The 21,554-nt window shown below is 46.5% G+C and overlaps 1 protein-coding gene across 2 annotated transcripts in view; it reads left to right on the top strand.

Annotated features, from left to right (window-relative positions):
* Window positions 1-21,554, top strand: part of FAM107B (family with sequence similarity 107 member B) — a 218,375-nt gene that overhangs the window by 124,655 nt on the left and 72,166 nt on the right. The window contains exon 1 of one of the 2 annotated variants that reach the window (XM_060006270.1): window positions 9,002-9,178. The exons of the other annotated variant lie outside the window; for it this stretch is intronic. The gene's annotated coding sequence lies outside the window, so the exon portion shown is untranslated. Of the gene's footprint in view, window positions 1-9,001; window positions 9,179-21,554 lie in introns of those variants that run through there. 2 annotated transcript variants of the gene reach the window in all.

The following is a 21,554-nucleotide window of genomic DNA, read 5'->3' as shown; positions in this document are numbered from 1 at the left end:
GATGTAACCCGTGCCCCCAGCAGTGGGAGCGTGGAGTCTTAACCACTGGACTGCCAGGGAAGTCCCTCTTTTTCTTTTTAAGGCTGAGTAATATTCCATTGTATATACACATCACAATTTCTTTACTCATGGACAGACATTTAGGCTGTTTTCTTAATACACGATCTTGGCAACTGTGAATAATTCTGCAGTGAGCACGGGGGTGCAGATATTGTATCTCTTCAAAGTACTGATTTCATTTCCTTTGTGTGTACACCCAGAAGAGGGATTGCTGGATCATACGGTAGTTCTATTTTTAAGAAAACAATTTCCTAAAGAAAGAAGTAACTTTGAATTTTAATCAAGGAAAAACCAGAGGCCTGGGTCTGAGGGAGGAAGGCTTACATGACTTGTTATATTGGGTGGGGCCTGCTGGTGCTATGGCTTGGGCAATAGTGTTTGCTATGTGGGGCATATGGGAGGAGAGTAGTCCATAGATGTCCATTCAATGAGGATTAAGTATCTGTGGTCCAGGCAGAATTTGCTAGAGATGGAGAGGAACGTGTGGATATGAGAGGAATATAGTGAAAGCAATGGATTGGTTTTGTGACCCAAGTGGACGTAGGGCCCGAGAGGAAATGAAGATTACCTAAAGTGGTAGGACTGATAGTGTCAGGGGTCCTCTTGATAAGGGGGGGGTGGTGAGTAGGGAAGTTGTGAGTAAAAAGGGAAGTTCTGCTTTTAATTGGTCACGTTGATAAACTGTCTCTCAGAAAGATTAAGCATATCTCTAAGCCATGAATATCATTAATCATTCTGAAAATCAGTTTCCATAGTACTGGGCTCCTCCTATTCTGTGAGAAAATCTTAATTGCTGATCCCATTCATCAGTAGCATGTGGGACTCTCCCAGTTTCCTATTTCATTCTGAGTTGGTTGTGGCAAGTTGAATTTTTCTGGGAATTTTTCCATTTCACTTAAATTTTCAGATAAAGCTGTCCCTAGTGTTTCTGTATTCTCTTTTGAGTATCTTCGAGTATCAATAGTTATGCCTCCATTTTCATTTCTAATATTATTTTGACTTTGTCTCTCTTTCTGTCTCTCATCATTTTGGACAAAGTTTTGTCCATTTTATTGATCTTTTAAAGAAAAAGTTTCATTCTACCTTTGTATTTCTCTCATTTATCCTTTTAAGTAGTTGTTTAGGCACTCATGTAGATGAGAGCAGATGGCTTAAGCAGTTGTTGAGAGGAACGATCTGGGAAAAGCAGGTGCATGTCAAAGTACAGTTTCTTGCAATGTGTCTCAGCTGTTGACTTGCAGAAGGGCAGTCGTCAGGTCAAGCTGGAATAAGAACCAAGGCAGGTTGTTTCGGTGACTGAGAAACACCTGGGGAGGATTACCAAACATCTCCAGAAAGGAGCCTTCAGCTACCTCCGAAGGACTCTGCCCTTTTGTCAGTCATTCTTTCTCTCTTTCCTTATCAAGTTTAACTCCTTATTAATTTAACATTATCCAGCTACAGTTAATATTAGGTAGCATTTGGTGGAACACATAAAAGAATGTTATTGCTCGAAGAGCATCTTTTAAAGCACAGGAATCATTAGCACTTCAAACGTATGGCAATTCTCTAGGCAGAGTTAATAAGCAAGCTTTCTCTGGCAAGATTTAACATTAACTGCATTTTGGACTTTAGGTGCAAGGCCAGAGTGGACTGAGCAGTCCTCCCTTTGCAGCCAAGATGGGACAGCAGCAGAAAAACCATTAATGCTGTAATTTTTAGATATAGCATATATGTATACACACACCTCTCTCTATATACATGTATATGTGTGTGTGTGTGTGTGTGTGTGTGTGTGTGTGCGCGTAATAGTGCTGTAATTTTTACATGGAACATGCATTTATCTAGATTTATGTTGCAATAAAATCATTAACCACTAAGTCCAGAGGAAATAGCCTGCAGTGAGTTAAATATCTTGTCCAAAGTCACAAAGCTAGTTGGTAGCAAAGCCAAGATTTAGATCCCTTCTGCCCTAGCCTAGTCTTTTTTCTATAATTCCATGGACTTACTTTATTGCATTGCTTAAAAGGCAGGTAAGTATATATAAATGGCATTCAACTAGTTATTACCAATTCAAGCATTTTAAGGGATACTTCCTGCTAATAGAAATGTATCTGGAATGTAGAGCAAGAAGAAAAAGAATTTGAAGCAAAATGTAGAGTGTTCTCAGTGAATTGGCCACTTGTTTTCTGTGCTAGTTATTCGAATCAGGAAGCATATAGGAATTATCTTTATTATGCTTACGTGCAGAGATTGTTTACTCATTAATATTTACTATTAGCACATCTTAATATTTTTGACAGGATGAGCGTCTGAGTGTTTTTTCCCCTCCCTTTGCTTTTAGAGATTTTAGTTTTAATGTACAGGAAGACAGTCAGGAAATCCTCTTTTTCTGGTTTTGGATTTATGTAAAGAAAAAGACGTAAAACTCAGATCTTTGCATCATGCCCTAGTTGTTTATGTGACTAACAGCTGTTTCTTTTGACTCTTAGGCGATATTTAGTTGCAGATATTAATCACCATTATATTATAGAGTCCCTTTGATTTTAAAATTATGAATAACAAAGAGCAAGTGTTTTGTGAAAAAGGAAATCAAACATTTGAGGCAGCACATATATTAAAGGTTTTGAAATGACAACTCTCCTGAATTTTAAACTGTCTAGAAATGGCATAGTGTTCAGTTACACTATGAAGCACGGCTCTGTTGTGGAGTTTGCCAAATGCTTTGTAGCAGATAACTAACTATTAAAGGGGAGAGTGTTCATTTTTCTTAGTGGTACCATTAGCATATTTAAGTGATTCCATTCCTGCGCTCACAAATGCTCATGCAAAGAGGCTATTTTAAAATAACAGCTCATGATCTTGCTTATAGCACATGCTTTTTGATTTGAGTCTGTCATTTTGATCCTTTCTAAGTACTACTAATTTTAAAAGGTACATATACGCTGTATTTGCTTGGCAAGCCATACATCTTTTCACAAAACACTTCCACAAATGAGTTCTATAAGTCTCTTCATTGAAAAGCATTATCTTCATGGTTATAAAATATTGCATTAGTGTGATGCAACAATGGTGCAAAGCAGTTAAGCAAAATCAAGGAAACACTTATATGCATATTATTATGCTGTTTAAGTGATAAAATTAGTGTGCCGTATTCTTAACTTTGTTTTCTTTTCCTAGTTTTTCAGTAGTCAGGTCATCACAGTTTAATGAAGACTTACGACCCCTTGAGCTGTGTGGGAGCTATCTTATTAACCTAACTGGAATTCCTTCTTAGGCCTGGCTTCTTCTGGTTTACCTAAGTAGCTGAGGAGCTTGTATGTGATACCTCCCCAAGGCCTCCATCTTCTGCCCGCCCTCACATCTGTAAGTTTTATACTAAAGAACATCTGTCCATCTGCCTATCAGTCCATCTATTTATATTCTGGATTGTATGGGCAGAATTCTGTCCTCTGGTATACACCTACCTTCTCCCAGTCACTCAGTTATACACCAATCTAGGTACTGCTGGGAAGGGATTTTGCAACTCAAAGGAAGGTCTCAAATCAGTTGACCTTAAGATTGGGAGATGATCTGGGTGGGCCTGACCTAATCACATGAGCACTGTAAACCTGAGTCTAGAGGCAGAGATGGATGTGGGTGGAGATGAAGGGGGGCAGAGATTAGAAGCACCAAAGGATTTGCTGGGTGCTTGCTCACTAGATGATGGAAAAGGCCTCCTTAGTAAGGTATGTGGGCAGCTTTTAAGAGCTGAGAGTGCCTCCCAGTTCAGCCAAAGGAAGATGGGAACCTCAGTCCTACAACCACAAGGAACTGAATTCTGCCAACAGGACCTTGAGCTCCAGATGAAGTGAGCCATGAGTCCTGCCAACATCTTGATTTCTGCTTTGTGGGACCTTGGGTCGAGAATCCATCCAGGCCGTGCCTGACTAAAGCTGTGATGAGCTAATATATGTGGGCTAATTCTGTGGTAATTAGTTATGCAGCAACAGATAACTAATACACTGATTTAGAACCTGGTCAACCTTAGCTTCTTTAGCGTCCTAAAGCCTTTGTCCTTTCCTCCCCGCCTCTCATTCTTATATGAAACCAGAAGCAAAAAAGCAGAAATCACATACATACTTTAATCTCTCAGTTCAGGACGTGAGACCAGTAGCAATTTATTGAATCTGTTGTGGGTTTTATGTTTAATTGCAAAGGGTTTTGGCTGGTTTATAATCAGGATTTCCCTGAGACGACTGCTATCACCTGTCACAGCTACCCTCCATGCTGGAGTTCCTTAACTCTGATGCAGGGGAAGATTATTTGCAAACATGGCTACAACAACTCCTCCAATCGTACATAGCATCCTTGCACTCAGGTCCCTTTGAAATATGACCACCGCTTTGCCATCAAGGGGTGGAGCCCCCAAACCTTGGATATGGGCTAGGTCTGTGATATTTTCGAATGACAGAATGTAGCAGAGGTTAGACCTCGAGAGGCCTGATGGCTTCCTCTTTCACCCTCTTGGACCAGCTGCCCCGGGAGGAAGTCACCGTGAGCCTGCTCCTGAGGGACCCAAGCAGACAGCTCCTGTCAACATCTGGACTTTGAGGCCACTCAGGACAAGCTGTTCCCTAGCCAACCTCCCAGTGACAGCCAAACGCATGGTAGAGCCAAACAGAACAGAAAGCAGAGCAAAAACAAGGTATCCCAGCTGAGCCTCATTCAAATTGCCAACCCACAGCACTGTGAGCAAATCATTCATTCTTATGTTAAGCCACTATGTTTTGATGTGATGTGTTAGGCATTAATAGATAGCTGATACAGATATTAAAGAACATGACTTTAAAAATATGAATTGAAAATTAAGATTTTATTTCGTTTTGAATGGATTATTCAAATGGTCTTTTTGAACGGATTATTCAAATGGTCACGGACACAGTGCAAAATTTAAGATACAGAACAGTATACATATAAAAATAAATTTCCCTCCTCTAGGGCAATGTTAAGCCTTTCTCATCCGTTTGGAGTTCTGCAGGATGATGGTTCGGGCATAAAGCAACTCTTTCAAGATTGTGTATAAGGAAAATGACCAAGTGGGAGATAAAGGACAACATATCTCATTCCAAGTTGATTTGCTTTGTTCCACTTTATGTCCCCACATGTTCATCTCTGCTTTCCTCACTTTTCCTTAGGAATGAATTTAAAAGACCCCCTATGTCAAAGCAAGAGGATGAGGTTAAAGTTGATTATATGGGTGGTCTTGCGGGTGAGTGTTATAAGGTGGAAAATTATTATGTATGTTTTGCTGTAAAGTACGATTAGAGAATCTAACACCAGTGATTGGTTAAAGGACTCAAAAGCCACTCAGGGGAGAATTTTCTTTGTTTTGTATGTGGAGAAAGTGAGCAAAGGGCCTCTATATACCTGGTGAAGTGTGTCAGCCCAATAGTAGAAACCCAAGGAGGTACCACGGGCTCACCTGACCTTCCTGGGATTCTGTCCACATCCAGAATATGGAATCTACAGGATATCAGATTCAGGCTGAGAGTTAGGTGTCACCTGACATACTCCTGGGAGGTCTAGCTGTGCCGTGAAAATCCAGGCTTATTTATTGGACAAACATCTATCATGCCTCTACTGTGGTCCAGGCACTGTTGATAGAGGCTGTGGATACAAGTATAAATATCACTCTGGTCCATAATCTTTAAGTTCTTATTTCCAGAGTCCGCCCACAGTGACTCCAGGGGCCCCAAGCCAAATTGGATACTTGATCTTGCCTGGATTAAAATCCCCCTAAGATTCTCAGGAATGTGAAATACGAGCCCCAAACAGTAGACTTAATGAATGGGTGTTGGCATCCTGTCTTTTAATAAAGCTTTGATTCAAGAAGTTCAAAGTAAATATTTGACGTACTTTTTTGTTTTTGGTTTAAAAGAAATAATGGTTCCTGATACAAAGGTAAGGCCAAGGCTGAGATCCTTGGGCATTAATACCTCAGTCTATGGAATAAGCTGTTTCTCACCAGGGCAGGGAAAAGGCTGTGTGGTCACTTATCACGTCTAGACACTCTGTCCACTGCCCTGGCATCATAGTAGTTTGTCCAGGCTGCTTTGAGGGGGGGTACATTATAGGCTCACTAGTGGGTCCATGCTTTTCTAGTGTTAAGAGTCTAGAATCTAATGCATGCTTCTTGTATTAGTCTGCTGAGCTGCCATAACAGTGGCTTAAACAACAGTCATTTATCTTCTCACAGTTTTGGAGGATGGAAGTCCAAGATCAAGGTGTCAGCAGTGTTGGTTTCTGGTGAGGCCTCTTCCTGGCTTGCAGATGACTACCTTCTAGCTGTGTCTTCACATGGCCTCCTTGTGTGCACAGAGAGACAGATCTCTGGTATCTCTTCCTCTTCTTATGAGGTCACCAGTCCTACTGGATTAGGTCCCCAACCTCATGACCTCATTTAACCTTAATCACCTCCCTAAAGGCCCCATCTCCAAATACAGTCACATTGGGGGTTAGGGTTTCAACACATGAATTTGGGGAAGACACAATTCAGTCCCTAACATTTCTTATTTGCCAGATACTGGGTTAGGCAGGAGGATGTAAAGATATGTGTATCTATCAAGTATAAACTCTGCTCAAGGAGAGCACTTTTTTTTTTTTTTTTTTTTTTTTTTTTGCGGTATGTGGGCCTCTCACTGTTGTGGCTTCTCCCGTTGCGGAGCACAGGCTCCGGACACGCAGGCTCAGTGGCCATGGCTCACGGTCCCAGCCGCTCCACGGCCCGTGGGATCCTCCTGGACTGGGGCACGAACCCGTGTCCCTTGCATTGGCAGGCGGACTCTCAACCACTGCGCCACCAGGGAAGCCCCAAGAGCACATATTTATAATACAGTGCACTAGTTATAAGGCCGTGCTAGGTATGGGAAGGGCAGAAAAGGTCCATTCAGTTTGAGCAGGTCAGCAAGTCTTCTCAGAGCAACTTGGATCTCAGACAGGAGAGAAGCTCTTGGGGGTAGGGGGGGTATGAAGGTGTGCTGGGTAGAGGGGAGGCATAGAAAAGCCTAACAGGTGACAGATTCTTTCATCCAGTCCTCATAGTCACAAAACAGGGCCGTTTAGCAAATACAACACTCTGGCTGAGTGGCACCATGGGTGTTTGTTTGGGGGATACAGCAAGAGCCTAGGGAAGTCATCAAGGTGATATCAAGAGGTACGCTGTGCTACGGGGTACCGTACGAAGGAGCTTGAACTTGGCCATGTGGTAGGGATTGGGCATCCCTTAAAGGGTTTTGAGAGCAGATGTGCAAGTGGAATGTTCACTGGGGAAGCAGTCTGGAGGAAAAGCATATGTGAGATTGGGGTCTGGGGACAGCTGGGGGGCTACCGCCACAGTGTGTTGACAGACCCCAAAGGCCAGCTGGGGCAGAGCCAGTGGGATGGGGACTGGAAGGGCTATCAAGCCGTCACACAGAACGTGCAGGACTTGGAATTGTCTCCCCTGTGGGGAGTGAGGGCAAAATCTAGGCTGGATCCCAGGTTCTGGTTTAGTGACTGGTGTATCCATTGTGAAGAACAGAACCAACATAACCCAAGAATGGGAGGGAAGTAAGACTTGCGGGAAACACCGTGGATAAAGTTCACACAGGTCAATTTCTTGGGCTGGGAAGGAGCCCATCTCTCTAAATCCTCTGGCAGGTGACCCCACCCCTCAGTGGGCTTCAAGGCCTAGGGATGACCAGGCTCTTGAAGTACTGTGACTTTCCAACATTTTTGGAGTAATTGGTTTACCAAAATCCATAATTGATATGACTTTTCTGTGTGATTGTGACCCAAGCTGTTTCAGTCAGAAGAGCTTCCCAGTAAATAAGCCCTTATTCATCTGTTGCCAAGAAAATTCAAAAGCTTTTGCTCTAAAATCCATTACCTGCTGTCTTTATTGTTTGTTACTCTGAAACATATCTCCCATTTTTTTACCTGCTGTGATTCACGTAGATTGTAATCTAAGAGTCTCGGGGTTGGGCAGAGAAGCGATTTGCTGTAAGGGAGCTGAGAAAAACGAAAATCCGAGAGGGAAAAAAACAAACCCTTTTCTCCTTCGCATAAGTTTTTTTTTTTTTTGCGCGGTACGCGGGCCTCTCACTGTCGCGGCCTCTCCCGTCGCGGAGCACAAGCTCCGAACGCGCAAGCTCAGCGGCCATGGCCCAAGGGCCCATGTGCTCCGCGGCATGTAGGGTCTTCGCGGACCGGGGCACGAACCCGCGTTCTCCGCATCGGCAGGCGTACTCTCAACCACTGCGCCACGAGGAAACCCCCTTCGCATAAGTTTAAATCTCCAATTACCCTTTGAAGAGCGAGGGCGAGGGGGAGGAGTCTGAGCAAATTCCCAGATCACTGGGTTTCAGGCTCTGGCTGGACAGTACATCTGATTCCGTGTCCCTCTGAGTTTTCTTCGGTGACGTGTTGGCAGAATTTCAATGGGGACAGTCTCTCTGAATGTCACAGGAGTGGAGTGGCGATGGAGGCCAGACACCCACCAACCAACCAGTCCCGAATACTTGCGGTCGTGTGTGTGTGTGTGTGTGTGTGTGTGTGTGTGAGAGAGAGAGAGAGAGAGAGACAGACAGACAGACAGACAGACAGACACAGAGAGAGATCTTTGATTGTGGGCCTCGCAAACGGGCGCCTGTCACCTTTAATTTCCCATTTCTTTCTCTCTCATCCGGTGACACTCAGTTTTTTTCTTCCAATATTCCCTCTGCTTTGAGAGATTCCGAAGCCAACCAAACTAAAACCACAGAACGAAAACCTCCAGGAATCAAACTGACAGACTTTTTCCCGGCGCAGTCCCCGCGGGCCGCGGTCCGGAGCGCCGAGCTGCAGCCAGCGCGACGGGGCGTGTCCGGGGCGTGGCCTCAGCAGCCTAGCTCCGCCCAGCCTCCCCGCTTAATTCGGACGCGCGGGGCCGCGGGGTGTGAAAGAGCTTCTCTGCGCCGGACTGGTCGTGCCGCCGCCGCCGCTGCCGTCGGAGCCGCAGTCGGAGCCGCCGCCCGCGCCGCCTCCCGGCCGCCCTGAGCCGCCGGGCCGCTGGGCGCCGCCGCGGCCGCCCGGAGCGAGCGCCGCGGAGGGAGCCGCGCGCCTTTGTGCGCGCGCCGAGGTGGGTTCGCCTACCGCACTTACTTTGCACACAAAGACTGGGAGTGCGGGGGAGGCGGGGTGCCCGCCGGGGCCACTGCGCGGCCGGCCGGTCGGCCGCCCGGCTCCGACCCCTGACGCGAGGGTACCCCGGGCGGGAAGGGCCGCCGGGCTTCCCCTCCCCGTGGCCGGCGCTGGGCGGGGGTCCCTGCGTGCGCTGGAGGACGGCGCGCCGGGCGGTGGGCGTGAGGGGAGCCCGGGCCACCCCGCGCCGTGCCGGGGACGAGCCCGGGGTGCGGGGTCGGGGCGTGGCAGGAGTCGCGCGCGGGGGTACCCGAGGCTCGGGAGTGCAGGGGATGGGGGGGTGGGCGCCGCGAGGGAGGCGAGCCTGAGCGGCCGCTCCGCTCGGCTTATTGTTGCTTCCTCGGCCCTGAAAATGGAGAGACCCTGCCTGGAGCGGGGATGCGCTGCCCACCGGGTGCGCCACGCGCGGCCAGATGCCGAGCCCTGGGCGCCCGGCTCGCCCCCTGCAGCCCCGGCCGCCGCGGAGCCTCCTCCTCCTGGGCAAACAGAGGAGGGGCCGTGGGGGCTTTGCGCCGCTGGTTTAAAGGTGACCGGGGCACTGTTTCCAAACAGTCTGCAAGTAACTTTTCTATTTTTGCCTCTTCTCCGCTCCCGCTACTCCAGTGAACCCAGTATGTTGGGTGGCGTCTGCCCCCAAGGAGTCCTAAAATTTTGGTTCTCTTAACTTCTCCTCAAGCATCTTCAGGTCCCTCGGGGATGGCGTGGATGCGTCTGGCCAAGTTTTGACTTGCTGTGTAGGGGATGGTAACAGTCCCTCTGAAATGCGAAGCGGAATCCCGCAGAGGATAAATGCGGTATCTTTTTCTCTGCAGCAAGATAGCATACCTTTCCTTCCTTGAAAAGACTTGACTTAATGACAGTAGAGCAAAGTTATTTAATGAAAATGAGTTTGATATTCAACATAAATACAGAAAACCGGAATGCGGCCTGTTAGACTTTATATTTTTAACTTGAGGATTTCTTGCTAACAGGTACTTAGTTTCTCCGCCGGCCATGTGCCCTCTCCATCACTTTGGAGATTTTAGCTGTCCAAGTTGCTTTAAGTTGAAATAGTATCTGGAGGGCCTGTCTAGAGAAGATTTCTTAGTGCTAGTCTTTTCCAGTTTAAAACTTTTAAGTATAAAATTATATATATTTATTAAAAAATTGAAAAGAAATAGAGGGGAAAAAAAAGTCACTCATGTACCAAACCACCCAAACATACCCGGAGGATAAAGGCATCTTTGCTTCATTTATGGCTTGGCAGCCATGGTGTGGAAATGCATGTGTGTGAATGAATAAATCAGGGAGTTACTGATTATTAATCTTTACCACTCTTATCAGTCTAAAACACAATCTCTAATAACCGTAGTCTACAGCAGTGTTTTGCCAACAAGTCGTTTGAAGTGTATTTCCTCATAGCCTTGCAGATAACCACCTATACAGAAGGGGGAGGGAAGAAAGAGAAAAAACAATGCAAGTTCCACTTAATAGGGAAGGACGGACAGATAGAAGCGTTTAATGTACTATATTCTTTGGATTTCAGGAGTAGTTTCAGATTGGCTTCTTTTTTAATAAAAGTAAACCTTTTGGCTTTTAACATATTCAAAAAAATAAAATTGTGTTCTGAGATCCATGAGAAATATGTGATGGAAAGGAACTCTTTGTAGAACAAGGAATAGCCGTGGTTTTGTAGCTGGTGACTTGCTTGCTTCTAACAGACCTTGCGCCACGTGCCTGTGTTCTGTGAAAAAACAAAAACAAAAAACACATTGTTCCACCCCAGATTTAGCCACTGAATGCTTTTGTCATTACATACTTTTATTTTCCACTTGTAAAATGTTCCGACATATAATTTCTCCAATATGCAAAGTTAAAAAGAGGTTTTGGAGACAACTGTTAGAAGTACTAGATTGATCACTAGGATGATGCAATACTTTTTGAAATCAGAAGAATTTACAAGGAGGAAGTTGTGGTTATGTACTGTCAGGTGCAATCTTTGTTCCTGTTTCTAACGTGGGGCTCCTTAATCTGTGAGTGTGCTTGGACGGGTTATAGTGCAGTACAGTCAGCCCTCCGTATCCCCAAGTTTCACATCCCCACATTCAAACAACCAAGGATCGAATCCGCAGGTGCCAAACCCACGGACACAGAGGGCCGACTGTATTCATTTTACTGCACCATTTTATATCAGGGACTTGAGCATCTGCGGATTTAGGTATCCTCGGGGGTCCTGGAACCAATACCCTGTGGATATGGAGGGTCAACGGCAGTGACCTGTGAGTGTGTAAAGTGTGTAATCTGCTGTGATAATGGCACCTCTCTCCAACCATAAGTCAAAAGAAACTAAAATAGGGGCCATCAGAATCTCTCAATCTCATTTTTCAACCCTGCTATGACCTTGAACAGTCTGAGCAGCACAGCCAAGCTGGACGTGAGGTTAGAGTTGAGCTGTTTTGCTCTTAAAAGTTCTGCTGCCTCGCAGGGTGGAGAGAAAAGTTTGGGAGTGGTCCAGGGTTACAGACTCGTGTGGCTCTTTGTGATGGCCAGACACCTGTCCCTGTTGCCTGGAGATTCCATTCATGGGATGTTTAGAAGCAGACTTGGTTTGTGCTTGAGAGAAGTGCTCTGAGAGATCCGGGTCCTGAACTGTAAGTGGTAGGATGGATGCTGTCCACCCTCCCTCCCTCCCTCCCTCTCTCGCTTCCTTCCTATTACTTTTTTTTTTTTAACATCTTTATTTGAGTATAATTGCTTTACAATGGTGTGTTAGTTTCTGCTGTATCACAGAGTGAATCAGCTATATGCATACATACATCCCCATATCCCCTCCCTCTTGCGTCTCCCTCCCACCTTCCCTATCCCACCCCTCTAGGTGGTCACAAAGCACCGAGCTGATCTCCCTGTGCTATGCGGCTGCTTCCCACTAGCTATTTCATGCCACATGTAAAGGTGGAAAAGACTTTTAAAGATTTTTTTGGGGGAGTGGTTAAGGCATGGAAAGAGGGGACATAGTAGGTAAGTAATATAACTTCATATTCTTAATGCCCCATCTGCCCCTTCCCTCCAGAATTCTCTGTGCAAATGTTTGGAGAAAAGGGGCCAGGATGTTTGGTTGGGTGAGGTCTAGATTTTAGGCATTTTTAGAAGTCCCCGGATATCTTGAGATATTGACTTGTCAGCCTTCTTTAAGTCTGGAGAAAGTAACTGTGAGCACTGACCCGTTTTTGCGTCTCACGTTGGGCTCATGTCATGTAGGGAAAGCTCTGTGCAGCTAAGGAGTCCGTGTGCGCAGCCCCGGGCCACTTAGTGCTGGGATGACCTGATGATGAGACTTCCCTGCGGTTTTTTTTTGTGTAATTTCCTTGTTTAAGCTTAGCCTTGTTTTGCTTTTCCTTTGTGAAGCAGACCAGTTTCTCCCCTTTTCCTTCTTGTGCAAGAGGTGCTGGGCCCCATCCGTCTGAACGTTAAACTTTTCCTTACACTCAGTACCTAGGGAGCTCCGCTGAAAAGGAGTCGATGCTTTCCACCGCATCTGATGCTGCTGATTCCTAGACCCCATCAGTAAAAGAAAGAAAGTGATTGGCCAGCTGCCACTTAGTCCTGGTAAATCGTCGAGTGGTTATTTTTGAGGCTGCTGGGGGAAGCTTTGTTTTCTATTCATTCCTTCATTGAACAGACATTTCCTTATTGCTTCCCGTGTGCCCGCACTGCCCTTGCATTGGGCATACCGCAGTTGACAAGTCCCAGGGGGTCCCTGTCCACATGGCAGGGCAGGCGAGGAAGATATTTAAAGAATTGTATGAGTTACACAGACATTGTCTGATGACCGTGATATTAAGAGCTGTGAAGGGAAGGTAGCACTTTGTGAATTAAGGCATCTCAGCAAGAATGATGGAAATCCCACCTAAGGCTGCGGGACTGGGTTTCTGACTCTAAGGTGAAGGGTAGGGGGAGAGGCGTGAAGGGTAGGGCAAGAGACGTGGAGGGCACCGAGTGTGATTTGCCCAGGGCTGATCAGTTTAAGAGCAAGGTGTAGGGGCTTGGCGGAGGAGATTTGGAGGACTGTTCGGTTGTGTTTAGAATTCGGCTGAGGGGTTGGGACGCTTTCTAGGGCAGAATTGAGGAGGGACTGGGAAATTGTAGTCTTGTTTGCGTGTTCTTGCTGAAGGTAAACCTGCCAGCCGGTGGCCCTGGGAAGCCAGCTGTGGTGGGGACATGGTGCGCCCACCCCAGGTTCTCTTACAAATGAAAAGGTAAGAGGGGGCTGTGGGGAAATCGTGGGAAGACTTATTTAAGAGTGTTTTCCAGACTCAGGTGAACTGTAGGAAGGAAAATGGAGAGCAATGTAGAAAAAGGAAGGACTGCTGCTTTAACACAAGGTGGACTCTTTAGCAGTTCCATCCTTCCAAGGATCTCATTTAAGGCCAAGCAGCTGGTCAGAGCGGTTGTAAAGCAGTAGCTGTGGTCTGTGTTGTGTGTGCCTGAGGAGAGGTGGGAGGGACGCGTACTTTGGTGACAGTAATTGTCCCTACCCACCGCATAGTCTTAGAGTTTTGTGGTGTGAAGAAAAGCTCCCTCCACCCTTAGAGCCATGAAACAATGTGATTCTGGGCTGTCCTCAGTGCTATTCCTGGTCATGCTACTGAATTATAAATCCTTAGCAGTTGTTACACGGAGAAATCTTAAATGGGGAATTGCAGAGCCTAGGCAGAAGATAGAAAAAGTGCAGGTAGACCAGCTGTCCGCATCCTGGTGGGTGGTAGGTGCGCGTTGTCTGGAGGATTTTTCTCGCCTCGTTCTCTGTTCTCCTTTCTGTTGTCAATGCCAAGTGTGTGATAGTGGAGCCTCTATGGCCCTGTTCAGTGCCAGCCCTGGGCGGAAGAGGTGGGGTTGGGGAACGGGGCGTGTTAACGAATGTGCCATACAGTTTGGAGCTTTGAAACCAGGTGTGTCTGAGTTAGTACCAGGCCCCGGCTTTGTGACCCCCACAAGTCACAGAGCCCCCGGGGGCTTTAGTGCTCTTGTTTGTGAGATGAACTTTGTAAGATCTACCTCCGAGGGCCTGAAGCCCCAAACACATGGTCCCTGAGCGTGGCCGGCCCAAGGCGTTTAGGCTTTTGCTTTGTCGCCCACAGATTTTTGGTAACAGTGACGATGCCAAGATGCCGATGAGGGACACTGGTGCGGGGTGGCAGAGGACGAGGGGCTTCTCCCTTCTCTCTTTATCTGACCTTTCAGGATGCCTTCACGCCTTCAGGAGGGTTTTAGAGAACCTGGCTTTGCTATCCGAAATGGCATGTTTATTCTATTCTTGGACACAGGTTCTGGCACCCTTCATAAAGCGACGTAACCAAGTGTCTGGGAGAGAGGTCGTGATCCTGTGGTGTCAGCTTTTCTGTGTCGTTATTAGTATATATGTAACACAGAGCGCACTCTGTGAGCGTTCAGATTAAAACTCACGTTTTATCCAGGTTTTTGAGGCATATGGGCCTGATCCATGCTCATGAGTTTGCAAAACCATGCAGTGCTCTTACAAACTCCCACTGTATAAATAATCAGAAGTTGTTTCTGGATGTCTAATGGAGAGGTACGAAAATTCCCCTGTGCTGGAGGAGGTTAAGAGTGTCATTGTGAATATGTATATATAGAAGGACTTTCTTTAGAATGTTCTTTTCCCTTACAACTTAATGTCATTTAAAATAGATAAAGCGGGACTTCCCTGGTGGTGTGGTGGTTAAGAATCCGCCTGCCAGTGCAGGGCACACGGGTTCGAGCCCTGGTCCGGGAAGATCCCACGTGCCATGGAGCAACTAAGCCCGTGTGCCACAACTACTGAGCCCACGAGTCACAACTACTGAGCCTGCCCTCTAGAGCCCGAGAGTCAGAAATACTGAGCCCACGTGCTGCAACTACTGAAGCCTGCGTGCCTAGAGCCCATGCTCTGCAACAAGAGAAGCCGCTGCAATGAGAAGTCCATGCACGGCAGCGAAGAGTAGCCCCCTGCTCGCCGCAACTAGAGAAAGCCCGCATGTAGCAACGAAGACCCAATGCAGCCAAATAAATAAATAAATAAATAAATTTAAAAAGTAAATAAATAGGGGCTTCCCTGGTGGCGCAGTGGTTGGGAGTCCGCCTGCCGATGCAGGGGACACGGGTTCATGCCCCAGTCTGGGAGGACCCCGCGTGCCGTGGAGCAGTTGGGCCCATGAGCCATGGCCGCTGAGCCTGCGCATCCGGAGCCTGTGCTCCGCAACGGGAGAGGCCACAGCAGTGAGAGGCCCGCGTACCGAAAAAAAAAAAAAAAAGTAAATTAATAAAATAAAACAGGGTCAGGGTTCTTTGTCTTCCTTTCCTTTTTTCACGGATGCCCAGAGTAGTGTAGTGTGTTGGAAAGAGGGAGGCGTAGTGTTCTAAAATGTTCAGAATCCTGGGCCCAGGGTCACCATTAATTAGTATGCATGTGGTTTTCGAGCAGGTCGTTTATTTCTCTTTCTCTACTTTCTCATCTATGAAATGCAGATAATCACCCTTGCCTACCTCTTAGAGTGGTCTTAGGGTGAGTTGGAAGCCTGCCTTCGTTTTACCTGGTGGAACGCTTGGGACCATCAGTTGTCGTTCCTGGGACTGCCATAGGGTTCAATAGCGTGCCAGCCACCCCTTCGAGGATCAGGTGACTCTTGCCAGGTGAGAGGAGGCAGGGCACAGGATGGTCAGTGGGACTGGCCGCAGTATCCTTCGCGTTCCTGCTGGGGGCGGGCAGGGAGCATCGGTTATTCTGTGCTCGTGGAACGTGGCACCGTGGACGTGTACTAGACTGTCAGACTAAGAGTGCAACCTGGCTTAGGCAGGTAACCTCGTAGGGCTTCCATATTCTGATCTGTGAACTGTAATTATAATAAATATTTTTATTATTACCAACTAACAGTTCTTGGGCACTTCCTATGTGGCAGGTGTTGTGCTGAGTGCTTCGTGAGAGTTCTTTATTCCTTCAGCAAGTATTTAACGTGTTTTTCTCTATGCCAGACCCTGTGCCAGACTCTGGGGCACGTGGGTAGGAGTGTCAAAATCCTGCTTGCGTGGAGCTTGTCTTCTAGTGGGAAGACAGAGTGTAAAGGAGAACGTAGATGATGTGATTCCAGACAGTGTCACTGCTGTGAAGGAAATGAGGTGGAGGGGTTGGAGTCCGGCAGGGGCAGAGGTGGGGTTTTTAGTAGGGTGAGGCCCCTCTGAGGAGAACTTGAGCTCTGAATGAGGGAAGGGGTGAGCCTCACCCCCATCCGTCTGTGCAGAGGCAAGGGCGGATAACGGCCCAGGGGCCAGAGGTGCTCATCAGGTGGGGCCTGCGGGCTGGAGGAGACCAGGGGAGGGTCCTGAGCAGGAGATGGTGGAGATCAGCCTTGTGTGTGTAAATACCCGCCTGCGGCCATAACTGCAGAGGCCAGAGTGGAGGCAGGCGGACCCGTGGGAGGCTTTTGTGAGTCCCCGAGGACTGGGGTGGAGCTGGTGAGAAGTGGTTGGATGGATACCTGAAATATCCTGAGGATGGAACCCTCAGGACTTGGTCATGGATTGGGGCAGATATGGGAAAGGGGAGAAGTCACGAGTGATACCTCTGTGTTTAGCCTCAACCCCTGGGTGAAGGGGGCACCGTTTATTGATCTGGGAAACTTGGGGGAGGATTATAGATGTGCTCCAACAGCTCTGACCTGAATACTGTTAGGGTTGCCATTTCACAGATGTGGAAACTGAGGCTTAGAGAAGTAACAAGTTTGCTGTAGGACTAAGCCGGGTCAGGATTAGGATCCAGGTCTGGTCCTGGCCCGAGCCTAGCGTCCTCAGCTGTTTGGCTGTGCTCTGCAGAATATGTGAGTTTGCTGTCAGAATAGATTGGTGAGAAAGGACTTGTGCAAGCACTGTGAAACCACATCTTTTTTTCCCTCAGTACAGCTTATTGAGGTATCAGTTATGTACCGTGCAATTCACCCATTACAAGCATACAGTTCCATGATTTTTAGTCAGTTTGTACTGTTGAGCACCATCACCCCAGGCCAGTTTTAGACTCTGTAGTCAATTCCTCTTTCCATCCCCAGTTTCAGGCAGACACTGATCTTCTGTGTCTAAGGTTATGCTTTTTCTAGAAATTTCCTACACAGAGAATCATACAATATGTGGCCTTTTGTGTCCAGTTTTGTTCATTTAACAGAGTGTTTCTGAGGTCCATTCATTGTGACACACTGTGTCTGCTCTTAAGGAACATTTTTTTGCCTTGGCCAGAAAGAGGTACTCTGTGCTGATGAGAATGATTTCCAGGGAGATGGGCCTTCAGATGATGAAACATAATGATGGCTAGCATTTCCTGAGCATTTCCGATTATGCCAGGTGTGGTTTCATTCATTATCTTCTGTGGTCTTCCAAGAAGTTCTGTGAGGGAGGTACTATTAGTGTTAGTGTTTTACAAATGAGGAAAGTAAGCATAGAGAGATGAAGGAGCTTGCCCCAGGTTCTAAGAGCTGGGATCAAATTTGGGCCTCCTCTCTGCAGAACTTTGCCTCAGCCAAGACTCAAGACTCCACATTCCCTTAACCCTGTTGATAAAACTTTTTTTGCGGTACACGGGCCTCTCACTGCCGTGGCCTCTCCCGCTGCGGAGCACAGGCTCCGGACGCGCAGGCTCAGCGGCCATGGCTCACGGGCCCAGCCGCTCCGCGGCACGTGGGATCCTCCCGGACCGGGGCACGAACCCGCGTCCCCTGCATCGGCAGGCGGACTCTCAACCACTGCGCCACCAGGGAAGCCCTTGATAAAACTTTTGACTTCTTAGCCTCAGAAAGGGCTTGGAATCCCAGCTGGAATAAGGCACTTAGCAGGTAAATCTACAACTGTAGCTGTAAGGAGGGTATTTATGACTGCGTTTCAGTTCGGGCATCATCACACGGGAAGGATGACGTCTTAAAGTGATCCTTTAGTGAAGGAGCCTCCTTAGGTATGGTGTGAGCGTGGCACCAAATTCCAAACACAGAATTATGTCATTAGGCAGAGCTTGTGTTTTTGAGCTGGTCTTAAATATTACGTTTATCAGAAGTACCATGTTTTTGGTATGAAGTTTCCCAAGGCTGTTACCTTGTTATTAATGGGTGGAATTAGGCATCATGTATTTTTCAAAGTGTTTTATGTCATTATATTAGATGCTAATACAATTTTCCCTTCTATGTAACAATCCTGCATTTAAACAGTAGTTTTTCCAATTCATGTATAGTCCATATTGGAGGATTTTGTGCTCCCCATTGCAGAGGGGTTCTTTGTGTATCACAAATATCTGAACGTTTTGAGAAGATTTTTAAACACTTCATACCTTTCTGTCTGTACACTTGGGTGTTCATCTTGCTTCCTTCTCTCCCATTTCATAGGTACCCTGCTTGCTTCAAATGTTAACTTCTCTGTTCAGAGCATGGATTTTACGCTGTTTACATGAATGGGTTTCCTGTGAAGCCCAAGGCTGCTAGAATCCTGTTGGCTATAATTGTGCTCAAGAACCTGTACATTTCCTCTCTAGATTGCCCCAGGTACTGCCTCTTTTTCTACCAACGAGGATCTCCTGCATCTTCTTACTGAGAGTTTCCCCTTCCTGTGCAGAGCTGGATGTGGCCCAGCCATCCGTCGCTCAGTTTCTGCTCACGGGCCCCGCCCTTTCAATTGGAGAGTGGCTGAATTGCAGTTCCAGACCATCAGAAGGCAAGGGGTGGGGCAGCCCCGGAATATGTAGGACTCCCCATCTTCCCTGCATTGATTTCACCCCTCATTAGCTTAAAAATGTCTTTTGATAGTTGGTTTCTCACACCAGGGTCCGAACAGAGCTCACACATTGCATTTGATATGCTCCATCCTGTTCTCCCTAAGTTACTGCTTTGTGGAAGAAGCTAGTCCGTTGTCTTGCAGACGGTTCCGCATTCTGGATTTGGTGAGAGTTTTCTCTTTAAACGTGTTCCACCAACCTCTGTATTTCTGTAACCTGAAAGTTAGAACGAAAGCTTTATTAGATTTGTTGATGTAAAACAACCAGTTATTTTCCCAGCAAAATGGCTTTGTTTGAGAACAGCAAAGAATCGCAATTTGGGACCTAAAACTTATGGCGACCCACAGGTAAGTCCAGAGAACAGAGAAGAGGAACAATCTTTTCTAGAGGAGAAGGATTTGGCCGGGACTGTTATAAACAAAGAGTCCATTGGAGGAAACTGGGAATTCAAAGTATAGTGGCTTTTCATTGGGTGACTTGTGACAGCCTCTCATTGGCTGGGCTGTTGCCAGGCTTAGAAACCTTTCTTTCCTCCTGCTGAGTGGTAAAGTAATAACCTTCTTTCTGTTGGAGATGCAGAGGTATCTCTTTTACTTGGGGTCTGCAGTTGACATAGAGTGGTAGGGCATGAAAACTCCCCCTTCTGGCTTCCTGATTCCATTTTAAATGAGGTTTCTGTTTATTATTTTTCATAGATTCACGTTCAGGTTTAGGGGGGCAAGATTAGTTTGTTGGCCGTGTTGTACACTTCGTGTCCCATCGTCTCAGGACGGTGTCTGGTTGTCTCCCTTGTAGTGATATTGAGGTTGATCGTTGGGTCCATGTGCTGGGAGTTTGATCCTTTCATTGTGAATTTCCACATCAACCTTTCTCCCAGGGTCTGTTAGCTTTCATTGAGGACTGTTGCCTGAATTGATCATTTCATTAGAGGTTGTTGATTCTCCTCTCTTAATGAGCCTGTTAGTGAGTGTGAGATGAGATTTAAACTGGCCAGGGTGTCTGCTTAGGGACAGCTAAAGAATTAACAGAGAAGCAATGATTGGCTTGGCTTTATCCAAGCATAGCAAATACTTCCAATACTCAATACTTCATTAGAGCTAATTGCTATTTGCACCACCTTTTATGAATGTTACTGTGCCAGGTTGATTTTATTGTAAGTCTTGTTTAGCAGCAATGTTAAATTCTGTCCGTATTTGCTAACTTGGGTGCTTGGCCATCACCTAAATTAAGAGGTTATGACATGGGTTTATGGGTGAGAATGCCAAGTGATGATGTAGACCATGATAGATTGTGTTCTTCAATAATCATGTAAAATTTCCTGACACGTAAGGACACGTATGCCTCATCTTTCCTTATAAAAGAAGTAAGTCACTGATGAGTTTTAAAATATAGGAGGTGGATGATAATTCTGAAATAGCTGAGTTTCCATTCTGCCTAGATGGAAGAGAAATGGACCTCTGCTGGCAGCTTTCAACTTCATTGTTAAGATCAGAAAGGATGGATTATTGCAATGTGTCCAGCAGGAAGTAACTGGGAGTTTCTTTTATAGGCGGGGGTGGGGTTGGAGGGTGGGGGGGTCGTAGTACATGATTTAATTTGTGTGTGCTCCATCAGCTGCCAGGGGCCACTGGGACATGTTACAGTAGCAATCTGATTTGGGGACAGTCGCAACATTTGAAGGCCCCTGGGATGGAAATATATCGATTCTCCTGTTACAGGCAAGCCTGCCTTTTGCCAGCACATGTTCCTGGAAACCACAGTGTGCAAACAGTCTTCATAAAGCGGTTCTAGGATCCCCACAGGCACAGTCTCATGATTAGGAGTTGTGCCTTGACTAGACCCTTGGTATCAAATAAATCGTGGCTATGACCAGTAAATCATAAAGGTGTGACAACTAGACACCTCAAAGAATTTGAAATTAGAAACTACCCTGCATTGTCACAGAGGGTTTGAGCTTGGGGAAGCCTTAGAGATCAAGGGATCATCTAATCTAGACTCCTTATTTCTTTTGGTGAGTAAACCACCGCTCAGACGTGTCAACTAGCTTGCCCAAGACCACACAGCTCGTTATTGGTTGAGTTGGAACTAAAACTCATCCCAGAATAACAATCACTGACACGTGGGTGTTTCTTAAGCACGTGCTAAATGCTTTACATGCGTCGTTTCTGTGATCCTTATCCCATGGTGCAGGACTTTAATGGACCGTATGTTACTGAGGAGCACACCGAGGCCTAGAGACTCTCTGTAATTTATCCTAGATAACACAGAACTCAGCTACGTTGGCCCTCCATACCCATGGGTTCTGCATCCGTGGTTTCAACCAACTTCTGATTAAAAAAAAAAAAATTTCTGGAAAGTTCCAAAAGGCAAAACTTGAATTTGCCATGGCCTGGTAATTATTTACATAACATCTACATTGTATGTACAACAATTTACATAGTAGTTACATTGTGTTAGGTATTATAAGTAACCCAGAGTTGATTTAAAGCGTATGGGAGGATGTGCTTACGTTATATGCAAATACTTTATGTAAGGAACT

Source organism: Delphinus delphis, chromosome 2, assembly GCF_949987515.2.
Source record: "Delphinus delphis chromosome 2, mDelDel1.2, whole genome shotgun sequence".
Lineage (NCBI taxonomy): Eukaryota > Metazoa > Chordata > Mammalia > Artiodactyla > Delphinidae > Delphinus > Delphinus delphis.
Note: the sequence above shows the minus strand (reverse complement) of the source record. Positions and strands in the feature narration are given on the sequence as shown.